We start from the raw sequence: 23,311 nt of genomic DNA on the forward strand, positions 1-23,311 counted from the left end.
CAGATGGAAAGAAATAATCAGGACTAGAGTGGAGATTATAAAAATGAGAACAAAAAATAGAATCAAAAAAACAAAATTCAGTTTTTGAAAAGATGAATAAAATTGACAAATCTTTAGCTTGACTGATGAAGAAAAAAAGAAAGAAAACTCAAATTTACAAAATCAGGAATTAAAGTGGAGATGTTACTACCATCCTTACAGAAGTAAAAAGGATTATAAGAGAATACTATGAACAATTGTATGCCAACAAATTAGATAACCTAGATGAAATGGACAAACTTTTAGAAACACACAAACTATCAAAACTGATTCAAAACTTTCTCAAGAAAATCGAAAATATGAACAGATCTATAGCGAGTAAAGAGATGAAATCAGTAATCAAAAACCTGTCAAAGAAAATTCCAGGATCAGATGGCTTCACTAAACATTTAAAGAAACTTCCACCAAACATTAAAAAAAAAAATTAACACCAACCCTTCTCAAACTCTTCCAGAAAATAGAGGAGGGAACACTTCCAAACTCTTTGTTTGAGGCCAGTGCTATTCTCACACCAAATTCAGATAAAAATATCACAAGAAAACTGATGAAAGAAAAAGCATTTGAGATAGTTCTCAATTGTTTTCCTTATTAATTTGTAGACATTCTTTGTATATTTGGGGTGTAAATCCCCTGTTGGCTATACAAATACTTTCTCCCACTCTGTGGTAGGCCTCTTTACTCAATAGAATTTTTTAAATGAGAAGATCTTAATTTTAATGTAGCTTAATTCATTGTCTCTTTACATTTGTTTCTTTGTGTCTTGTTTAAGAAATGTTTGCCTAACTCAAGGTCCTCAAGATATTCTCTTATTTTTTTAAGAAGCTTTACTCTTTTACAATTCACAAATAGATTTATAATTAATCAGTTTTTATATGTGATATGTGCTTTGAAACAAGATTCATTTTCCCCCATTGTATTAGTTAAGTGATACATCATCACTAGTTGAAAAGACAATTATCTCCCCTGCAATGTAATCTTTGTCACACATCAGTGGCCAAGTATGTGTCTATTTCTAGACTGTATGGTTTCATTGTTATATTTACCTACCTTATATGATTGCCACTCTGGCTAAATTGTTGTAACTTCATAAAGATTCTCGGTGTCTTGTACAGTAAGTCCTCTCTATTTTTCCTTTCCAAGAGTCTATTAGCTATTTTCATCCTTTGCCTGCCCATATATGCTTTAGAATTGTCTTATCAAGTTGCTCCAGCCATTTGTGGAGTTTCAATTAGATTTTAAGATGATAGATTATTTTGAGGAGATTTGACATTTTTACAATATTGAGCTTTTCAGTCTATAAACATGGACTGTCTTTCCATTTATGTAACTTTTTTCTTTAATTCCCCAATAATACTTTATATTTTGTGCCTTGGGATTTTGCACATTGTAAAAGATGTATTCCTAGGTACTTCATTGTTTGATACTATGATAAAGATAATCTTTTAAAAATTTAATATTTGGGAGGTACAAACTATTGGGTGTAAGATAGGCTCAAGGATGTATAGTACAACACAGAGAATATAGCCAATATTTTGTAATTTTGTAAGTGGAAAGTAACCTTTAAAATTGTATTAAAAAAGAAAAAGAGAAAATGTTAAAAAATTTAATATTCTAACTATTCTAGTTGATGATGGCATATGGAAATATAAGTAATCTTTGAATACTGATCTCTGATACTGCAAATTTCTTAAAATCACCTTTTATTTCTAGTAATACAGTTGTGTATTTCTTTTTTTATTCCCTCTCTCTTTTTTTTTTTATTTATTTGGATTTACATGGTGAAGGTTTATTTCTTACCTATATTACAATCCTGTGGGCTGCAGCAATGGCTTAGAGATCCAGGATCCTCAACACGAGGCCCGCACAGTCATCAAGGATGAGAAGAGCATGGGGCAGAAATATAAGGACACTTAGACCACTTGTGCTCATATATCTCTGGCCAAGACTGGCCATCCAATCAATCTAACTGCAGGAGAGGCATTGTGGGGAGAGGGGCATGGCGTTGGTGAGCTCCCACAGCTTTAGCACAGGCAGAGAGAGAAGAGAAGCTGTTCAAGACCATCACTATTATTATCAAAAGTCATCCCACCCACCGGAGGGACAAGCACCCAGGAGTGCATTTATTATCAGTCATTGGATCTTAAATCCTATAAACTGTACCAATAGCATTGTTACTTTGTGGATTTCTTTAAATTTCCTTTTTACACAGTCATTCCTTTATTCTCACTTCTTCTAATGAAATTCTTCAGTATAATGTTGAACAGGAGATAGTGGGCATTTTAATTTTGTTTCAATCTCAAACAGAAAACTAGTACCATTCCACTATTAACTATGTTGTTAAATACAACATGTAGTGAGGCTTTTTCTTTCTTGTAGATGCACTTCATCAATAAGTTGCCTTCTATTCCTGGTTTGTTAATAATTTTATCATGAGAGATATCGAATTTTATTAAATGAATTTTCTTCACCTATTAAAATAGTCTAATTTTTTTCTTTTGGTCTGCTAGTGTGGTGAAGTTCACTGATTTTTCTAACATTAAATCAATCCTACTTTCATCCAATATCTCTGACTTTGCCAGATGTGTTATAATTTTTATATATGGTTCTATTTGATTTGCTAATGTTTTGTTTAGAATTTTTACATCCATGTTCGTGAGTGAGATTGATCTATAATAATTCTTTTTCTTAATGTTCTTGTCTGGTTTTGTTATGAAATTCATACTGGCTTTTCCATAAAATGAGTTATTTTCATATATGTGTGCATTTTCTAGTTACTATCACTCTGGATTTTTACCTCTTATATATTTTGGGTAACTCCTGTCACCTTTGTTCTCTTTCCGATGTCATGAAGCAGATGTTTTCATATATTGTTCCAACTTTCAGATTTCCTCAGTGATAGGGTTAATTTGAATATCTTACTGTGTGATTCCCAGCAGCCTCCTCATTTGCTTTTCATCACAGAAAACCATGGGCTCTTTATATGGAATCTGTCACCTCTGGTTGTTATCATTGTAGAAGAAATTGTGGATTTAAGATTTTTCTTTCTTGGCATCAGCAGTGTTCCTGCCTTTACTGTCTGCTGGCCAAAACCAGGCAGCTGAAAAATGGATGTGCGTAGAAAATGACAGAAGGAGTGGAAATGGATGCAATGAAAATGATTGTGGAAGTGCAAGGACATCATGAACCTTTCTTCTGTGGGTCATTCTGGTAGGATAATGTACATATCAAGTGATAAAACCTCATAGAATAATGTACATATCAAGTGATAAAACCTCAGCATCTTCTCTGTGAAGACTCACAAGAGACGTTGAGAAATCTTTCCCTTGCTTTGGGGGTGAGCAGCAACTGGAACATCAGGAATATAATGAGATAAGATAAAACTGCATGCAGAATTGTTTGTGCCTTCATTTCCTGCCAGGACTTCTCTGTATGCTCTAGTGATACCATTTTAGTTACACAAAAAAAGTCAGCACTCTTTGGGTTCCTGTTTCTTTTCTAACTCTTCTGTATCCACTCCACTCACCTGATCACAGATCTACTACTCCTGTCCTAAAACTGAACTGAGCACAAAGCACTGGCTCTACCAAGAGAGCTTCCATATTTCCTACTTTACCCACCACCCCAGCCTGCATTAAAACTTCCCAAGATTGATTTTAGTTTTAGATTTACGTGGAATATTCTTTTTACCTCAACTGCAGTTTTCAGCACATTGATTCACAACTGCCTTCTTCCATCTCTGTGTAACTTACAGTCAGAAATATTTCAAGGCAAGACGTACGTTTTAACCGCTATAGCCCTGGTACAAGCACAACACCTGGGACAGCTTAGGTGCTTATTAAATGGCTTGTGAGCAAAACATACCTGAATGCTAATCCTAAAAAGTGGCAACTCCCTTGAGTCAACATGACCTGGTTGATGAGCTAAGAAGAGAATGCAGGATTTGCTAGTCCCCTTGTTGATGAGTATGTGCATTCATTCATAATTCTAAGAACACATTCTTAGTAAATAGGAAGAAATGTAAACGTAATAATGTAAGGGGGAGAATTACAGGATGCCCAGGAAAGACCTAATTCCTTCATTAGTCCTATTATGTTAATTTCTGCGTGTGGTGACATTCGTAGCTAGGGTCTCTCTGTGGATACAGAGCAATAAAGTCTTTTATAGATCACCTGTCTGTGCCAAATGATATAAGCAGAATAGGAGATACTGTTGCTCATAAAATAGTAAAAAATCTACATAAAGCACCAAGAAATACTGACTAGACAAATAAATTCAAAGATTCTTAGCAGAAAAAATCCAGAGATCACACTGATAGACCACCTAAATAGAACACGGGGAATAATAATCATTCATTAAACGGCATGGACAAAACAGCTGCATATTTTGGCTTAAATGTCACTTAAAGGGCACATGAGTAACTGTTTACAGTCTCAAAGGCAAATCCATGTTAAGAAGGTAACCATGAAAGTTTACTGTATAACTGGGTTTTAAAGATTATAGCTCACAGGCAAAATTTAAAAACCAAAAGAGAAACAAAACAAAACAAAAAACATTGAGGAAAAGAGACATATACATAAAATGACATGGAATATTACAAAGATGCATGCCAGAGTTATCCGTGGCGGGCTTATTGGCCTGTATGCCTGTGGACATACAGGGTTTGCCATAAGCGGCTCTTCTGGGGCAACCTGTTTGACAGGGATCTGTCCATGCTAGAAAAGCTCTAGTGTCAGAGACAGCGCTTTGATAGGTAGGCGAGAGAGCTGTGGGCGAATAAAAGTGTAAAGGGCTTGGCAGTTTGTGAGGACTGGCTGCTTAGGGCTGCCCGCTAAGGCAAAAGCAAGGTGGGCTGTTTTGCGCAGAAATGCATGGCTCCTTGGACTTCAAGAAGAGGCAGGTGTATTCCTATGGGAAGCACGCAGGTGGCTGTGATGGTGGCGCTAGAAGGGCCACCTCTCCTGGCTCTGTGGGGGTGAGAGTTCTGCTGCTGCCTGGTGCAAGGGCTAAATCTGTCGGGAAGAAGTGGCGCTGAGGGCTCGGCACCGGGAAGTGGAGGTCTTCATGATGGGGCAAAAAGTGTCAGTGGCACTTCCTTCGAGCCGGAATCGAACCAGCGACCTAAGGATACCTACAAACGTCCTCGCCTACAGTCCTCCGCTCTACCAGCTGAGCTATCGAAGGGTGCACACGAGCAGTGGCTGGGTCATTACTTTTTGAGGAAATGAAGGCAGCCAAGACACTGAAAGACACCGGGGGCAGCATGCCTTGGGGTGGTTGAAAGCCCCTCCGCAGGGAGCCGCACACAGGCCGGGGCTCCTTGATGGACGGACATCCTGGGGCGGGGCTGCGATTTTTAAATGCTGGTTCTGGGCCTCTCCTTCTTGACTCATTTCCTCTCCCCGAGCCCTTTTCTGCAGAAAACAGCGGGACGACAGCCGTCGCTGAACAGAAAGCTGGTAAGAGGGTGAGGGGAGAGGGGCGTTAGCCACACAGATGCAGATGCTTGGGTGGGGCGGGGGCGGGCTTGCGGAGGAAAGCAGAGGGGGAGAGCGCACCACCACGCAGGCAGGGTCCTCTGCAGGGCTGTTGAGAAGTTTCGGAGCGCCGACTCCCGCCCCATCCCACCGCACACCTGCCCCCTGGTTCTAGTGCGCCCTCACGCCCGCCACTCAACCCCCGACCCGGAGCTGCTGCCCGCTATGAACTAGGCGCACTTCTCCGCGCAGTGAGGGCTTCCCGGGAAGTGATAGGAAAGGATGTCAGGCTAGGTGGGGAGACCATCCCCATAGGAATCTAGACGCCCAGCCTGCTGCGGAACTGGATCCCCTCCTCTGTCCGCAGATCCGGATTCCTTTGGCAGAGGTGGCTACTCAGTGAAGTAGCTCAAGATTCTGTGAGCTTTCTGGACAGGCACCAGAGATGAAGGGAGTGGGGCAGAGAGCACTGCTGTCCGGGGTTGGACCGCCTGCCCTGACTCCGCGTCTTTGACAAACGTTTCAAATCCCATCTGGTGCATGCCCGCCTCCCCAAGACCGTTCGCTCATCGACCCAGCACAGGTATCACAGAGACGCGGCAACCCACACCAAGTGACCAGACCTCCAGTGCCTGTGTGGCTGTCCCAACGTAGGGAGTGACCCGCAGGTTTACACCTGCGAGGATGAGGGCTATCTCCGCGGAGGTCCCCTACCACTCGCTGTGATGTCCCAGATAGAAGGAGTGGACCGAGCCGGGGCTCACCCTGGTGCGTCCAAGTCATCAGAGTCCACCTCCCACCCATGCACCCACTCCCCTACCCCTGTTATGTCCCCAAAGCATCAAAGCTAGGTTCCCTAATCTGGACGCCTCCAATTCCCATGGGGGAGGGTGTGGGCACATCCAAGGAAACTCTTAGATTTTCTAAGTCTCTATTTTTATGTCTGTCTCCTTTTCCTTGTCTCTCTGTCAGAAGGAGCTTGGGAATCGGTTCAGACATTTTTACTACCATCATACAGAGCATGAGCAATTGTTGGTCTTTCAGAAAGAACTCAAAACTTCCTGAGCAAAAAGAACAAGGGCAAAGACAGGCAAAATCTGAAGGTATCCAGAGGCTATGCTCCTGTTCACTGACGGACAGGAGACCTGAAATGGTCTCTGAAGTTTTTATGAGGCTATCAACCCACCCCCACTCCCCCACCCCCGCCTCCGGCCATCTCTGTTGTCTTTTGTTCCTGCCAATGCCAGCCTCCCTCGAAACAGGCCCACAATTGTCAAAGGCTTGGAAAAATCTCCATGTGGCCTTCTGTCCCACAGTTGATAAAGGAGGGCACGGAAGAGGGTTTTCTGCCTCTGTAGGTCTATATATTTATAGACCATGGGAGAGATGCAGGAGAGAGTGGGAGAGAGAGAGAGAGTTGTAGGGAGAATCGGAAAGATAGAGAGATACAGAGACTGTAGCTGGGCTAGACAGAAGAGAGAGGACAGAGACCATCCTAAGAGGAGGCAGCATAGGAAAGGGAGGTTGAGTGGGAGGGATCTCAATAAGGATGCCTTGGTTACCAGTGACCGGTGTGGTTGTCTGCATGCTTGTCAGGCTCCAGGGCTTGTGGTGGGCAGCTACTGTGTGCCCACATGTTTGTCAGGGGTCTGTCCATGTTGAGCAAAGTGATGGTGGCAGAGCAGGCACAGCACTGGCTGGGGAGAGGTGGGTGAACAAAAGTGTAAAGGGCTTGGAAGGTTGTGGGAGTTATCTGGTTGGGGCTGGTGGCCGAGGCAGGAGCAAGGGGACTGTTTTGCACTGAACGGTATGTATCGCTGGATTTCGGGAAGAAGGAGCAGGTGTGTTCCCATGCAGGCAACTGCAGGAGCTATTCCATCCAGTCTGGAGGGGGTTTCCTGATTTTGTCCTGTGGGAGTGAGGATGCTGGCCAAACTGTGTGGGCAGAGGTATCTCTGGCTGGGCGCTGGGCACTGGGCACCTGGGGCTGACGGCCTTCATGATGGGGGGCAAAAACTATCAAAGGCACCTCCTTCGAGCCGGAATCGAACCAGCGACCTAAGGATAACCACACACGTCAGATCTACAGTCCTCCGCTCTACCAGCTGAGCTATCGAAGGGTGCTTGGAAGATTTTGTTCAGGTCCTTGGTTTTTGTGGAAATCACTGCGGTCAAGGTACTGAAATGCACAGGGCAACATTCCTTGGGCTGGTTAGACACCACTTTGGCAAGGAGCTGTGCACGTGGACGGGAGCCCGTGGGCTGGCGATGTTTTAAATGCCTGGGCCGCCACCTGTTAGCTCATTTCCCTCTCCTCGAGCACCTTTCTGAAGGGACGGGCTGGACGACAGCCGTTGCTGGCCAGAAAACCTGTACAGAGTGACAGCAGGCAGGCTTTGGCGAAACTGATGCGAATGCGTGGGTTGGGTGGGGGCGAGCTTGCGGAGAAAAGCAGCTGAGAACAAACCGCGCGGCCAGGGTCCACTAAAGGCCCCTGGGGGAGCCTCTAAGCGCCGTTCCCTTGTTCTGCGGCGCCTGTACCCCGCCACTCAACCCCCGACTCGGCGCTGCTGCCCGCTGTGGACTAGGCTCACTTTTCCTCGCCGTGAGGCTTCCTGGGAAGTGATGGAGAAGGGAGGTTGGGCCAGGTCGGAAGACCACCCCACCTGTACCCAGCCGCCTAGTCTGCTGCGGCCGGTCTGCGAAACTGGATCGCCTTCTCTGCCCACAGACCCGGATTTCTTTGGCAGACGCGGCTGCTCAGTAAAGTAACTCAATATTCTGTGAGCTTTCTGGACAGACACCAGAGATGAAGGAAGAGGGGCAGAGCACACCGCTGTCTGGGTCTACCCAGCACAGGTCTCAGAGGCGCAGCAAGCCACACCCAAGTGACCAGCACTCAAATACCTGTCACTAGGTACCCCACCCCCACCCCGGAGTGGGAGGTTGAGGGTCATTTCAGAAGTCCTCTACTGCTCACTGTGATGCCCCAGACAGGAGGAGTGGGCCATGTTGAGGGCTCACTCTGGCGTTCCCAGGTTACTAGAATCCACCTCCCACCCACACCTCCACCCCCCAACTCTTGTCATTCCCCCCAAGTACCAAAGCTACGTTCCCCCTAACCTAGGTCCCTCTAATTCCCTTGGTGGGAAGGCCTTAGGTTCTGTCTTTGGTTCCTGTCCCCTGGTCTCCCAAGATGGTGGCATTCGAGACTGGAGACTCTCCATGGCCACAGAGCAATAGGTTCCTCCTGAAGACCTCCTGTGGGACAGTAATGCATCAACTCCCAAAGCCCTAGAGACATGACAGCCCAAGCTCAGCCCCTCTTAGTCAGCAGTGGGACAGCAGGAAAGACAGCGACCACAGTGGGGAGACCTGGAACAGCTTGCCAGGAGAGGAAGATGTGCGGGGAAGCAGCCTCCACGCAGAAGCTGAACACCAACCAAAAAGGAGCTTGTGGGCTCAGGGGTCAAGGGAGGGCAGTGACTGGGCCCCAGGGACTTCAGAGAGCCACACTGCCATCACTGTGCCACTGACAGTCCTCTCTGTATTGCTTTCCAACTGATGGCCTTCATGATAGGGCAAAGAAATTTGAAGTTTTCCGGAGGATACGACCCTGTTCTCTGATTGATAGGAGAACTGAACAGGCCTCTGAAGTTTTTATCCTGACTGTCAAGCCCCCTTCCCCCTGCCCTGGTGCCATTTGCTTCTGCCAATGCCAGCCTCCCTTGATGAAGGCGCACAACTGGCAATAGAGTGGAAAATCTCAGGGTGGCAGTTCTGTCCAACAGTAGATAAAATGGGAGTGGAAGAGGGTTTTCTGTCTCTGTAGGTCTATGTATTTATAGATCATTCCAGACGAGTGGGAAGATGAGAGAGAGAAACAGAGATACAGAGGCTGTAGTCGGGCTAGACAGAAGAGTGAAGTCAGGGGCCATCCTAAGACCAGGCAGAGTAGGAAAGGGAGCTTGAGTGGGAGGGATTTCAAGAAGGATGCCTTGGTTGCCCCGGAGCTGTGTGATGGCCCCTATGCTTGTCAGGCTCCAGGGTTTGCGGTAGGCAGCTCCTGTGTGCCCACGTGTTTGTGAGGGATCTTTCCATGTTGAGCAAAGTGGTGGTGGCAAAGTGGGTACTGCTCTCACTGGAGAAAGGTGGGGATAAAAGTGTAAAGGCTTGGGAGATTGGGGGGGCTGGCTGATGGGGCTACCAGCTAAGAAGCTGTGCGGAAGGTCACGGGTCTGTGGATTTTGAGAAGTAGGGACAGTTGTGTTCCTTGGCAATAGCTCACAGGTGACTGTGAGGGTTGCACCAGAAGAGCTTTCCAGGTTCCGTCGTAAGAGAGTTCAGATGCTGCCCTGCCGCCCCTGCCGCAAGGGCCAACTTGCCAGAAAGAGGTGAGGGCCAGGGTGGTGGTTTTGATGGGGCAAAAGCTGTTGAACGGCACCTCCTTCGAGCCGGAATCGAACCAGCGACCTAAGGATGTCTATACACACACACACTATCTACAGTCCTCCGCTCTACCAGCTGAGCTATCGAAGGGTGCACAGAAGCAAAGAGCTGAGTCTTTCATTTCAGTAGAAATAACAGAAGCCAAGGCACTGAAAGGACCCAGAGATTACAAGCCTTGGGTTGATTGGAAGCTCCTCGGCAGGAAGCCGCACACACGCCGGGGCTCCGTAGCCATCGGGCATCCCCGGGTGGGGATATTCAGAAATTCTGGGTTCTTGGTTGGTGCTACCCACTAAGGCAGGAGTAAGGAGAGAAGGGCTGTTTTGCCCTGAAGGGCATGTGTCAGTGGATTTCGGGGGGAAAAAAGTAAGGTGTGTTCCCTGAGGAAAGCAGCGAGTTATCTGTGAGGGTGGCTCCGGAGAGTGCTTCCTGGCTTTACCCTGAGAGATGGAATGCTGGTCTGCTGCAGGGGCCAATTTGCGGGGCAGAGGTAGCGCTGGGCGCGGGGAGGTAACTACCAGGGGTTGGTGGGCTGGTGGTTTTCAGGGTAAAAGCAAGGGCGTCTCCTTCGAGCCGGAATCGAACCAGCGACCTAAGGATGTCTGGGAACATTTTCTCTACAGTCCTCCGCTCTACCAGCTGAGCTATCGAAGGGCGCACACTCGCCAGTGCTGGGTCATTTCTTTTTGTGGAAATGAAGGAAGCCAAGGCACTGGAAAGCCCCAGGGTCAGTATGACTTGGGTTGGTTGGAAGCCCCTCGGCAGGGAGCCGCGCACACGCCGGGGCTCCTTGGTGGACCAGCACCCCGCGGCGGCGATTTTAAAATGATTCTCTAATAATATGAAACCTTATTACGTATCCACAAATTTATACCCAACAAAGTTAACATGAATTTTTTTTTAGCATTTAGTACACAGTACATACTGAATTTCCCTGATTTTCTTATAATAGCACTCAACAGGCTTTTAATCTAATCAGGACTGAAACAAATTTTATACATATATTTGCTTTAAATCTCCTCTATCTCAGTCTCTCTCTTTCTCCTTTCTCTCTGTTCTCTCTGTTTCTCTGCCAGTCAGATATTAAAGAAACTGAATTACTTGTTGTGGACAATGTCAGTCTGATGCTTTTATTCTGCTCTCTCATTTTTTGAAAACGGAATATTAACTATAAAGGCTTCGTTAAATTCAGAGTTTTTACAAAAGTACTTCACAAGCAGTCCCACATACTTCATATTTGGGCATCACCTCAGGAAGCACATAAAATTTCAATTCTAAATGCTAATATTTCTCAGTGGGTTCACAGCAATATAGCTCATTCCCTCCATTGTAATTTCCCCCATCAACCTATCATTAAATGATATTTTTGAATCAAGGTCATTACTGCTTGAATTACTTTTTAGGGGTTGCTAAATTATGATTTCTAATTCTATTTCTTCCATATCCACTGGCTAGATTTCCTCTTCAAAGAACTTTTATTCACCAACTAGAGCTACTTGTCATCTTAAATAGAATTTGCATATAATGGGAAGGGACAATGCTTGATTCTTACCCATTATTGCAAAATTTTACAGTAAACAATTTTAACCTAGTTATCCCCACTGGTGATCAGTAAGCTGTTTTTCTTTCTGCATTTAAAAGATTATTATATGCTCTTATATTCAATGTATTGCAATCAGTTGCAGTAAGCATTCAGCTTGGTGGTTGGTTTCTTCCATCTTTGGCCAATGTTGACTTCTGCAGATTTTTGACATAACTGAGTACTTTTCTTGCCAGCTCTTCATGTATGTTTCCTGCCCCAAACCTAAAATCAGCCACTCCTCTAAGAAGCTCTGGTTCTTTTTAATCAGAATGGTTTTTAAAGACCACGATATTTCAGTGATTTCATGGAGAGAAGAGATTTTCTTTTCTGTAAATCATTTTCAAAAGGAATAATTAAAAATCTTCACACTGGTAATGTCATCCAATTAGAATGAAGTTCTCGTCCTCGTGAATCATACACTTTCTGTTGATTAAAATTTCTGTACCTTTTTGATACAATGGAGAAGTTTAAAGGGCAGATTATTCATATAAAAGACACCAAACCGCTGGGAGTTGAACTCACAGTTCCAAAGAGACTGGAGCTCAAACCACTCCATCACTCTGCCTTACAATCAAACTTTTTCTTGATTACACTCCTCACATTTTGTGGACTAGATGGAAGATTGTTGGATCTTCATTTCCATTTGCTTGAGAAAAGCATTTTCAATCATTCTAGAAAGTGAACTTCCTGAGGACTTGGCCTTACCTGCTAGATCCAAGCTCAGTTCTTGGCAAATAGGCATTCACTGATTTGTTGAAGGCAAGTACCTTTTGATTCACATCACCTCCTACAAGCATTGAAGGGGAAAGCAGTAAGGAGGAAAAAGAAATGTCCTTTCCCACATGCCACACATTCACCAAACCTTTAGCTTTCTAGATGAACTATTAGCATGACACTTGGAAACCTAAAAAGATCAAGGCAGACCCTCAGAGTGACCACGGGTATAAGGCAAGCCTTGCATCTACTCCCTTTCTTGTTTCCAGAACCTAAAATTTGTATTTGTTACTGGGATCATAGTAGCAGCATCCTAGTGGGCTGTTGGGAATGATCCAGAAGAAGAGAGAAGAAACAACTGCCAAAAAGAATATTCTTGGATAAGCAATAAAGGATGGCAACTAGTGCACAGTTGGGATGGCCTTAGCGAGGCTAGGTCATCCACAGTAACAGGAGGCATAAAAGCACTCCGACGCAGGTAGATGGGTGCCTTGTAGATGTTCTCCTGTGAATGCTGCTGTTTTCTCAGTGAAATAAAAGCTGAGAGGGAGAATACATGCTGAGGTATTGACTGCTTTGAGGACACAAGAGAAGGAATGATAGAGTAGTCTTTAAAAATGGTACAGTGAAGAGATTGAGAAAAATAGTAAGGTTGTCTTGCAGACATACTTGAGATTATTGTCATGAATTTAAATTGAGACCTGTTTAGCATCATTGGGTTTCCCTTTATTCTAGTTCAGCTAGGGGAGTGCAGGGACTGAATGCTTATGTTAAACAAGGATTGCGATTTTGTTAGTGAGTTTTCCTAAGCAAAAGAGGGGCAACAACATGCACATCTCTAAATGGAGAATTCAAGCTCCTGGTGATTCTTATAAGGACATGGGCCACATTCATTCCTTCACCACTTCCTGAAATAAAATTTCTCTCCTTTGCCTAAAGGTGCTCGCTTCTTCCTGGCCTCTCCAAAGAGACACCAAGAAAGACGCAACACTCAGATTCAACCTGGGATGCAGTGGACATCAAAATTTCACCCTTTCACTCTCCGGGACCCAAACTATGGGCACAGATCCAGAAATACATTGTACTTACAGTTCATTAGGCGAAAATGCCTAATAGTAGTTCAGATTATGGGTTAAAACATTCTTGGGCTCTTTGAGAGCAAGCTGTAGGAGCAGTAAGCTTAATTTTCCAAGTTAGTTGTCAAAGATCCTTGACTTGAGTCTGCAAGAATTGAAACACCCCCATCCTCCTGTGAGCATTGCCTTCTTGCTGAGCCACATCCTCTGGACAGTCTCATTCAGAACCTCTCCATCTTTCTCGCCTCCTGGTAGAGAAAGATGCAGAGGCAAGAGAGACTAGAAACAGGTCTTCGGCTTGGCCTGAGCAAACAGACCAGTGGCAAAACAAGGACCCGAAGAGCTGACTCTAAAGTCACTGCTGTACTCCAGTGACAGGACAGACCCCAGGGCGTCCAGTGCTCTTGCCAAAGGAGTTGCCTCTTGAAGTTTGTCCATAGACTGACCGCAAAGCTGCTGTGAGTTTTCATATATGAGAAGAAAGAAATGTAAAAAATAAAAACAAACAAAACCCCACTCCTTGTCCTTTCCCAGACTTTTTAATCAATCCTCTGTCGCGTGTGACAGCTTCCTCTTCTGCATATGAAGTCTTAAAAGTTCTGCTTCTTACCGACTCCTATCCTTCTGGTGAACTGCATCCTTGAAGACTTACCAAAACGTTACTAATTGGCAACGCTTTCTCGGGCCTTCTCTGGCCAGAAAAAGGGAACCCACTGGACTTGGACCTGAACCTCACTCTTGCACAAACAGTCACTCATCAGTCCCAATTAAATACTAGGCTAGTACTCACAACTGTCCCATTTAGACCCTGGTTCTGCAGCTGGCAAAACAACCTACTGGCAGCGGTGGGATTCGAACCCACGCCCCCGAAGAGACTGGAGCCTTAATCCAGCGCCTTAGACCGCTCGGCCACGCTACCAACTGCAGGCAAACCTGTCTCTACTCTTTGTGATGGTATCTACTTTCTGTTACATCTCAGCTCTATTTTATATAATGTGTTCTCGGAGTATTAATTTCAAACATCATCTAAGAGCAAGTGAAGGAAGGGTTCAAGGAACATCAGAGGTTTTTTCATCTGCCACGCAGCGCTTAAAGGGGAAGAACTTCGTGAATGAATAAGTGAGTAATGAATGAATGAAATCTGTACCACACACTAGGCTGTGGGTCTTCTGCAGGTGTCACTACGTTTTGTTTTTGTTGGCTTCCTCTCAGTCTAGCCGCAAATTTCTTGAGGAGATAAACGAACGGTGAAGCTAATTAAAGCCACAAAAACCCTAGCTTTGAAGGAGCATGACTTATCAAAAGGAGTTTTGGAGCATTTGCAAATAAATGAGTGAGCACCTACTTAAAACTGGAATCTTACCAACAACCTAAAGATGCAGATGGAACTTTACAGTCCCCCCTTTTACCAGCTGAGACATCAAAGAATGCACTCGTATGGTTCCGCTGAATTATGTCTTCAAGAAGCCTCTCAGATGATTTTACACTCTGTTCCTAAGACACCTGGGGATGTCTTCTTTCTGCTCTCACGGAGAGAGAGCTGATGCCTACACTGTTTGAATTTGACAGTTTTAGGACCTTAGAGGTCTCCCAGGTCGCCGCCTTGACATCTTTGCCTTGCAAATCCACCCTCGGAGTCTTCTCTTGCAGCTCCGGGGACGTGTGCGAGGAAAGGTCTAGGAGAGTAGAAGGCAGCCTTCAAGTTCCCTGGTGACAAACTCTGCCCCCCTGGCGGAATCGTCAACACACCACCAAAAGCTATGCCCAGGTCCTCCCGAAGGAGCTCCGTCTCTAGGCCTTCCTCCTAGCTCAGTGTCACAACGTGCTCATTTCTTCGAGAAAAATGTTTTGTCGATAGAAGTCCTGCAGCTCCACAGAGGCCAGACTGGGGTTTCCAATCCCTGACCCTGTCCTCTTCCACTAGATGGTTTTCATTATAACAGAATATTCTGTCCTCGTTCACAGATCGCCTTCATTTGATAGCTGACGCCATTTTTCAAAAGATCATTCGGGCTCCTTCGGGATTTTAACTCAGCATATCACATCCAAAACAATAATTAAATTCCTAGAGCAGCAGTTCTTAGCCCTGGTTGTTCATCAGAAACATGTGAGGAAACTTGAAAATTTCGATGTCGAAGCCGCACCCTAGACCAGTTACATCAGAATCTCTGCAGGTGATATCCCAGCATCAGTGTTTTGTAAAGTTTCCCAAGTGCAGCTAACATTAAAAAAAAAAAAAAGACAAAAACAAAAAATCAACGCAAAAGCGTATTCTAACAAGTCTGTTCTATTTCTTTTAAGGACATCTCACTTGTCCTGCCTGTCAAGTCAAAACAAGCTTAGCCAGCGGCTGTTTCTCTGGACACGTGCTGGGACACAGCCAAGAAAGATCATCACTGGGTTCAATGCCTGGGTGGTAGTCTCCAAATGCCGCCGCTTGGCTGCCATTGCCAGACCATGGAAAAGATGGTGTGCCGGAATGATGTGAGGATGTTCGTAGATTACAAAGAGGAACCACATATAAGAAGGGCTCCTCACTAATCCTTCTATAAATTCCTCTCTCTTTCAGTCCCGTTCTTTGACACATCTCAGGATGATCCAGGGCTTCTAACTCTACCTTATTCCCACCCACACACCTGTGGTGAGCTCTGGACTGAAAGCTTTAGTGCTAGGAGCAAATACATCCCTGAAATGACACCTGAGAATAGGTTTTCCTGGTTCATAACTGCACGGATCCTGAATTGTTCATTTAATCGTCAGAGGCTGATTTAATTAACGTAGTGTTGGCTTCTCTTTGACCTCTGACATAGCTTATAGAAGAGATGAGACAGAGATGTCACTCCCAGAGCCACTGCACTCTTCCCAAAGTTTCCTCCCAGGAATTGGGGAGAGTGTTGGAGAGGGCTAACCTTGGGGGAAGGTCTAGCACCAGTCTCAGAGATGTCTGCACCAACACTAGAGATTTTGTAAGTTAGGAAAGACATGGAGGTTGTTGTGGGTATTGTGCTGGACAAATCAAGTGTGTGAGGATGGTGGCCTGGTATACTAGGGGCTTCCTCCAGACTCAACTGCACAGGCAACAGTCACACAGATTGTGTTTCTGTTCTGTCTGGTGACTTGTCTTCCAGTGTGGTGGCCTTGGGAGGGTGAGATGCAATTAATTGGGACTAGGAACAACTATCTTCTATTTCTTTGTCCCAGTTTTGTTGGTTGTGGATCAACAAAATGAAAGTCTCTCTTAGAAGAATACAATAAGGAGATGCTGTAACTCAGGTTAATGCACCAGGCAGGAGCTAAGATGTCAAGTCCCCACGAGGCCTTAATTGTTGCACTGTTTATATGCTGTCACTTAATAATCAGACCAAGAAAACTTCTCTGGTGAATTTTAATAAACATTTCAGGGAAAAATAATGTCATTTCATGTTTGTGAATGAGAAGATTCAATATTGTTAAGATATCAATTATCCCTAAATTGATTTATAGGTTCAATGCAATCTAAATCAAAATAACAAGTTTGTTTTTGTTTTTGCTTTTCAGAAAATGACCAGTTGATTCCAAATTCACATGGAAATTCAAAGACATAGCATGCCCCAAACAACTTTGAAAAGAAAAACGAAGTTGGAGGACTCATTCTGCCTGACATCAAGCTGCTATAATTAAGACTGTAGTATTGGCATTAAGATACAAAAAACATATCTGTGGGACAGGAGTACACATGTATTTCAACTAGTTGTTGACAAAATTTCAAAGATGATTCAGTAGGGAAAGAGTCTTTTCAATGAATGATTTTTTTTAAAAAGTAATTTTGAAAAAAATTTTTGACCCCTACTTCACACTGGATAAAAAATTAACTCAAAATGGATCATAAATCAAAACTATAAAATACTTAGAATAAAATCTTTGTCAACTTGTGCTGGGGGAAGATTTCTTAGATGCAATATTAAAAGCATGATTCATAAAAGAAAAGCATGATAAATTGTACTTCATAAAGTTAAGAATCTCAGCCCTTCGTAAGTCTTTAGGGAGGATTTTGCCTCCTAGGGGACATTTGACATTGTCTGGAGATATTTTCAGTTATCACAACTGGTATGATACCACTGGTATCTACTGGGTAAAGGCAAGGGATGCTGCTAAACATCCTACAATACATATGACAACCCCCCACATTAAAGAGCAATCCAAAATGTCACTATTGTAGAGGATGACTAGAGTAACAAGCCACGTGGACAAATTTATCTCTTCTCCTTTAGGGCACAGGCCAGTCAGGGCCATCACCACCTACTAAAATGAACCGATGACTCCTTTTCAAAGGCTTGAGGAAGGGACAATGCCTAGATTCAAACCTGGGTGCAAACCATGCCCAAAGCACCCTTTGGGTACCAAAGGCAGTGTACATGGGGGCAGGAAAGGCATTGCCCTCAAAGGTCAGAAAATGAGAATGTTCCTTAAAGAGCTCAAATTTTGACCTTGAGCCCATCCTGGGACACTTTGCGGGCTGGGCGGGAAGTCAGCGTAGTCTTCCTTGACTGGTTCAAGCCTGGGTATTGAATCACTTCCCCGGTCTGGTGAGAAGTAGCCTCCCTCGGCGATTCCCTTCCTGCTTTCTCCTTTCCTGGCCTGCTGGTAGACCTGGAGGAGGAGACGGAAAGAGAAAGTGTGGGTGAGGGAGGGGGTGATGTAGTAGCAGGGAGATCAGCGGCAGGGGGAGAAATGCAGAACTTCCTGTAGGAAATAGTAGGGGTCCGAGAGGCGGTCAGCAGCAGGGGCTGTGCACTTTCCGCAATACGCGCAACTGCTCGAATTTTTCTGGTTTAATACTTAGGAGCAAATGCTGAGACAAAGTCTCACTTCACTCCCTGCTCCCCTCAGTGACCCACCCGACCTCACTCCACCTCACCCCACCTCACCCCACCCGTTTATAGGACACATGCACTTTCAAGGTTATTTCAAGGTTTCAAGGCTCTCCACTTCTCTCTCAACTTGAATGCCCCAGCTTAAATGCCACCCCTCTGGCAAGTCCTTACCCGCTCCCTTCCAAACAGAACAGAAGATCGGGAGGAGTGGGTCTTTTCAGTGGTCTGAGCATCTGTATGACTTGCTATCTCCCTAAAGGTAAACTGTGAGCCATTCATTCACTGATTCTCCCAGTCCAGAAAATCCAGATATTAGATCAAATCCCTTATGGATTTACAGAACTTTTATTTACAGATACAGGCCGTGATCACTTACCGTTAAGAAACAAAACCTTGGCAGCGGTGGGATTCGAACCCACGCCTCCGAAGAGACTGGAGCCTAAATCCAGCGCCTTAGACCGCTCGGCCACGCTACCAAGCCTACGGCACAAAATTTCTTACACTTGGCTAGATATACCTTGCTGCACTTTTTTCAGCGTTGTCCTCTGCTCCCGGACCAGAAACCATGAGTCTAGGTATCACCAAAGCACCCTAAGAGAGTTCTTCCCTCCCTTCTGTGCTTTACTGGGACTCTCTTCTCACTTTAAGAACTAAAAGGGAAGAGCCTTCAAAACAAAATATCCGTTCCAGAAGCGCAGCTCTTAGGATCTAGAATGTAACAGCTTTCCGAAGACAGGGATCGCATCAGCTTCCACCTGGCGCCCAGTAAGCGCTGGAAAACGGTTGAAAGGGCGAATGAACTCCTTGGTCTAGACTCCAGATCGCTTGCGGATAGTGGTGGTGGTAGCGGTGGAGTAAGAGCAAAGCTGTGTTTCCCTGCCCACCCCACCGCGCGCTTCAATTCTTGACTAAATTTTGAGTCTGATATTTTCCGATTCTGAAGCCAGGAGACGAGTCTTCCAGCCTCCAGGAAGCATAGACCGTGAGTTAAAGAATCAAGAAAAGAAAAGCTTGCCTCCTGGTTCCATTTTGCTCGTTGTGACGGAAAGAGCAATTAGCGGACGCCAAACAATGTCCACTCTCTTGTGTCTGCCTGAGCAGGGTCTGCGGAATCTTCCTCCCCGACTCCGCCTGTCGGAAGGGAAGGCTGTCTTTTAGATTGGATCGTTCTTGCTTACAGGGAGCCTCTAGTCCCTTTCTTTGGAACAAATATCTCTGCGTCTCCCAGAGGAGTCCCGTTTCCCCTGCGCAGTCGTAGCTACGTAGCGGCTCTTATTAATGGGGACTGCGGAAGGAGATGTGGCGTGAGATGCCCTTCCCTGGGGACTGAGCCCAGATTCTTAGCCTCGGCTGGTACTCAAGGCACCCAGGATGCCTGAGAACTCTGCATACCCGAGAACTCTGCATGCCCCTGCTCCTCATCCTACCTAGCAGTCCAAGCCTGCAGGCCTCTGGAAAGGAGTCTGGGAACAGGCCCAGAATGGGCGAGAGAATTATATTTTTACTGTCACCCCTCTTGGCACAGAGAAGAGTAGCCACACCTCAGTTCTCCAAACGTTAGAACATTTGTCTAGGGTCCACCAAACTTGCTTTCATGTTCTCCCATGTGAAAAGAAACTCTTGTTCCTTTTAATTACAACGAAGTGAAACTTACAGAACGCCAGGATGCTGATGTGTCTCTTTTGCTAGTGTGTGGCAGTAGCCGAGAATTAATTCACAACTATTGCCTAGACTTGCAGGAAAGAAACAGATGACTGAGCAAAAGGCCGGGTGATGTGGTTGGGGGATGTTTGGGCCAATTTTCTGCCTTCTAAGTGTAGAAACTGTGGCTCTCTGGTGACATCCAATCTTCACTTGATAGAATTAAAGCTATTTGGGGGGCAAATTTCCTCCAAGAGCTTTAAACAAGGGTGTTGTATATATGTTCATGTTCTATACTTCCCTCTCTCTTGCAAATGTACAGTCTATGTCAGTGAAGAAGCACCCAGACCTGGCTTACTTCCTTAAGAATAGACAATTGTCACTGTCTCTTAACTTCTGATGGTTCCCAAGAGAAGGGAAAATTAATCCCATGGTGGTGTTGGAGGTTCTTAGGACACATAAAGAGGATTCTCCCAGAGCCTCCTGTAAAATTCTATGGTATTTGTTATCAGTGGAAGTGTGTCTCCTCTAAAAAGATATATGGAAGTCTAATCCCCAGTGCCCCATTACTTGACCTTATTTGGAAATAAGGTATTTACAGAAGTAATCAGGTTAAAATGAGGTCATTAGAGTGGGTCCTAATCCAATATGACTGATGTCCTTATAAAAAGGGGAAATTTGGGCACAGAGACAGAGATCTCTTCCTGAAATCCTATAAGTTTCAACATAAAAGTGAAGAGAACAGGGACTGGAGGAAGACTGCAAACTCAGATCTTCTGTGGGATCTGTGTAAAAGAATCTCAGTGTATTTTCGAGGGTAATAGAAGTAGGTATATGAGGGCTAGATTTCCCTAATGGTATGAAGAGTGATCACTGGAGAGGGAGATATTTCCAGTGGTAGAGCAGTGGCTCTCAAACTTTAGCATGCATCACAATTTCCTGGAGGGCTTTTTAAAAGACAGACTGCTGGACTCAACTCTTGAAATTTCTGATTTAGAAGCTCAGGGACTTGAGAATTTACATTTCTAACAGGTTGCTAGGTGATGTGGATGCTGCAGATCCAGGGACCATGCTTTGAGAAACACTGCAGCAGAGATCAGTTTTGTATTTTGGAATTCTAATAGAAATGAGTCAAAGATCTGCAGTCCAGGGAAGAGAGGTGTGCTCAGTGTGGTAGCAGTGAGAAAGAATGAGAGGCCTCAGTTATAAATGAGAGGGAAACACCTGGCAAAATAGTGAAGACTATTGTTAAAGACAAGGAAAAGGTCCTTCCAATATTGGGGAACGGTATCAATCACTCTACAACTCTTAGGACATAGATAGAATGTGGACTCAAGAATGCCCAGCACTAGAAACACTAGTGGTCTCAAATGAACTACACAAAAATGGAATCAATGGTGCTATCTTCTGAGGTCTCTGACCACATTTATTTTTCTTGGTGGGCATGACATAATGACAGGTGAGCGTGCAGGAGAAACTAAGAGAAATGCTTGCACCCTTACCCTCTCCTGGGCCACATGGAAGGCTCTGCACTTGTCCACATTAACCAACTGAGGTCACCCTGGAAACTTGCTGCCAGGAATCTTTCTCATCTGTGAAAGAACTTCAGAAACTTGAAGCCTGGAAAGTCTGAGGTCCAGAAACAATGCACCTGCAAGATCTTAGCCCAAGAATAGGGAGTCTCATCTAATACTGTGTGGCTTCTTTTTTGTTTGACCCTCAAAAATAGAATGCTTTTAGGCAAAGAGGGTATAGCTCAGCAGTAGAGATGCATGTCTAGCTTGCAGGAGGTCTTGGGTTCAATCCCCAGCACTTCCATGAAATACAAATAAATAAACCTGACTACCACCCCCAAACTGTACTTGGAGAGACTCACTATTGTCTCTCTATGACTATGGGGGTAGAAATCCTACAACTGTGCTCTGTATTTACAGAAACCGAGCAAATTATAAACACTTGATATTTAGGGTCTGTTTCCCTTGATCATTCTAAGTTGAAGTGTATTTTTCATCCTGTCCATTTTTCCAGCTTGAACAAGGTGGAGTTCATACCCTTGACAGTAGTATGCGAAATACCTGCATTCACCTTTGAACCTTAGAGACCTAAGTATATCCACGAGAACATGCATGCTACAGTCCTCCATTCTATCAACTGAGTGATTGAAGTATGCATGGTAAAATTTATTTGAAATTTCTTTTTTTAGGAATCTATCCAATTACCTCTGAATACCAGGCATTGGTTACTGTGTTTATCAAATCTTCGATGTCCTCACTGAATATTGTGTCTATTTGTTTAACACTTAGTGAGAGAGGATTGTTCAAATATCCAGTGATGATTGTGTATTTTTCTATTTCTTCTCTTAGTTCTGTCAACTTTGTTTCTTATCTTTTGAAGGATTGTTATTAGATACATAGAAATTCAAGAATATTGTGCAGGGGGAGTAAAACAGAATTTAATTTTTAGGGCAGTTTTAAGTTCAGAGCAAAATTGAATAGAAAGTGCATAGAGTTCTGGTATATCTCCTGTTCCCATACATGAACAGCCTCCTGCACCATCAACATCCCACACCAGAGTGATACAGATTGGTACATTTGTTACAATCAATGAATCACATTGATACATCACTGTCACTCAAAACCATAGCTTACATTAGGCGGTCATTCTTGGTGTTGCAAATTTTTTGAGGTCTGACAAATATATGACATGCATACATCATATCAAAAAGAGCAGTTTCACTGCCCTAAAAATCCTCTGTGTTCTGACTATCCATCCCTCCCTGTCCTCTGACCCTTGGCAACCAGTGACTTTTTGCTGTGTCCATAGTTTTGTCTTTTTCAGATTGTCGTATAATTGGAATCATACAGAGTGAAACCTTTCAGATGAGCTTCTTTCACTTAGTAATATGCACTTGAGTTTCTTGTCTCAGTAATCTTAGGCTGCTATACAAAATGCCATAGTCTGGATGACTTAAACAACAGAAATTTATTTTCTTATAGTTCTGAAGGCTGGACGTCCAGGCTCAGGAGGCTAACATAGTTGGATTCTGCTGAGAACTCTCCTCCTGGCTAATGGGCAAGCACTTTCTCACTGTGTCCTCACTTGGCAGAGAGAGAGAAAGAGAAAGCAAGCTCTCTGGTGTTTCTTCTTATAAGGGTATTAATCCCATCATGAGGGCCCCATCCTCACGACCTCATCTAACCCTAAACACCCACAAAGATACCATTTCCAAATATCATCACATTGGGAACTAGGGCTTCAACATATGAATTTGGGGGAAACATGGGCATTTAGTCCATAACAGTTCGTCCATGTCTTTTCATGGCTTGATTGATTGTGCTATAGCTCTTAGGGTTGAATAATAGTCCTTCACATGGATGCACCACAGGGAATATTTTGAATTGACCCTCTTATAATCATAAAATATTCCTCCATATTTCATATAGTACTTCTCATCTTAAATGATCTGTTGCCTGATATTACATA

At 44.4% G+C, this 23,311-nt stretch overlaps 6 non-coding genes across 6 annotated transcripts; all 6 read right to left on the reverse strand.

The window, feature by feature from the left end:
- Window positions 1–5,129: 5,129 nt before the first annotated feature.
- On the reverse strand, window positions 5,130–5,220 carry TRNAY-GUA (transfer RNA tyrosine (anticodon GUA)). The gene is given in 2 exon segments: window positions 5,130–5,165; window positions 5,184–5,220. It is a non-coding gene; the product is annotated as a tRNA-Tyr (tRNA).
- A 2,323-nt stretch (window positions 5,221–7,543) lies between these two features.
- Window positions 7,544–7,633, reverse strand: TRNAY-GUA (transfer RNA tyrosine (anticodon GUA)). The gene is given in 2 exon segments: window positions 7,544–7,579; window positions 7,597–7,633. It is a non-coding gene; the product is annotated as a tRNA-Tyr (tRNA).
- A 2,325-nt stretch (window positions 7,634–9,958) lies between these two features.
- Window positions 9,959–10,052, reverse strand: TRNAY-GUA (transfer RNA tyrosine (anticodon GUA)). Its single transcript has 2 exons — window positions 10,016–10,052; window positions 9,959–9,994 (listed from the first exon to the last, which is right to left on the reverse strand). It is a non-coding gene; the product is annotated as a tRNA-Tyr (tRNA).
- A 474-nt stretch (window positions 10,053–10,526) lies between these two features.
- TRNAY-GUA (transfer RNA tyrosine (anticodon GUA)) lies at window positions 10,527–10,616 on the reverse strand. The gene is given in 2 exon segments: window positions 10,527–10,562; window positions 10,580–10,616. It is a non-coding gene; the product is annotated as a tRNA-Tyr (tRNA).
- Window positions 10,617–14,171: 3,555 nt separating this feature from the next.
- On the reverse strand, window positions 14,172–14,253 carry TRNAL-AAG (transfer RNA leucine (anticodon AAG)). The gene has a single exon. It is a non-coding gene; the product is annotated as a tRNA-Leu (tRNA).
- A 4,328-nt stretch (window positions 14,254–18,581) lies between these two features.
- Window positions 18,582–18,663, reverse strand: TRNAL-UAG (transfer RNA leucine (anticodon UAG)). Its single transcript has one exon. It is a non-coding gene; the product is annotated as a tRNA-Leu (tRNA).
- Between the last annotated feature and the right edge of the window lie 4,648 nt (window positions 18,664–23,311).

Source organism: Vicugna pacos, chromosome 6, assembly GCF_048564905.1.
Source record: "Vicugna pacos chromosome 6, VicPac4, whole genome shotgun sequence".
Lineage (NCBI taxonomy): Eukaryota > Metazoa > Chordata > Mammalia > Artiodactyla > Camelidae > Vicugna > Vicugna pacos.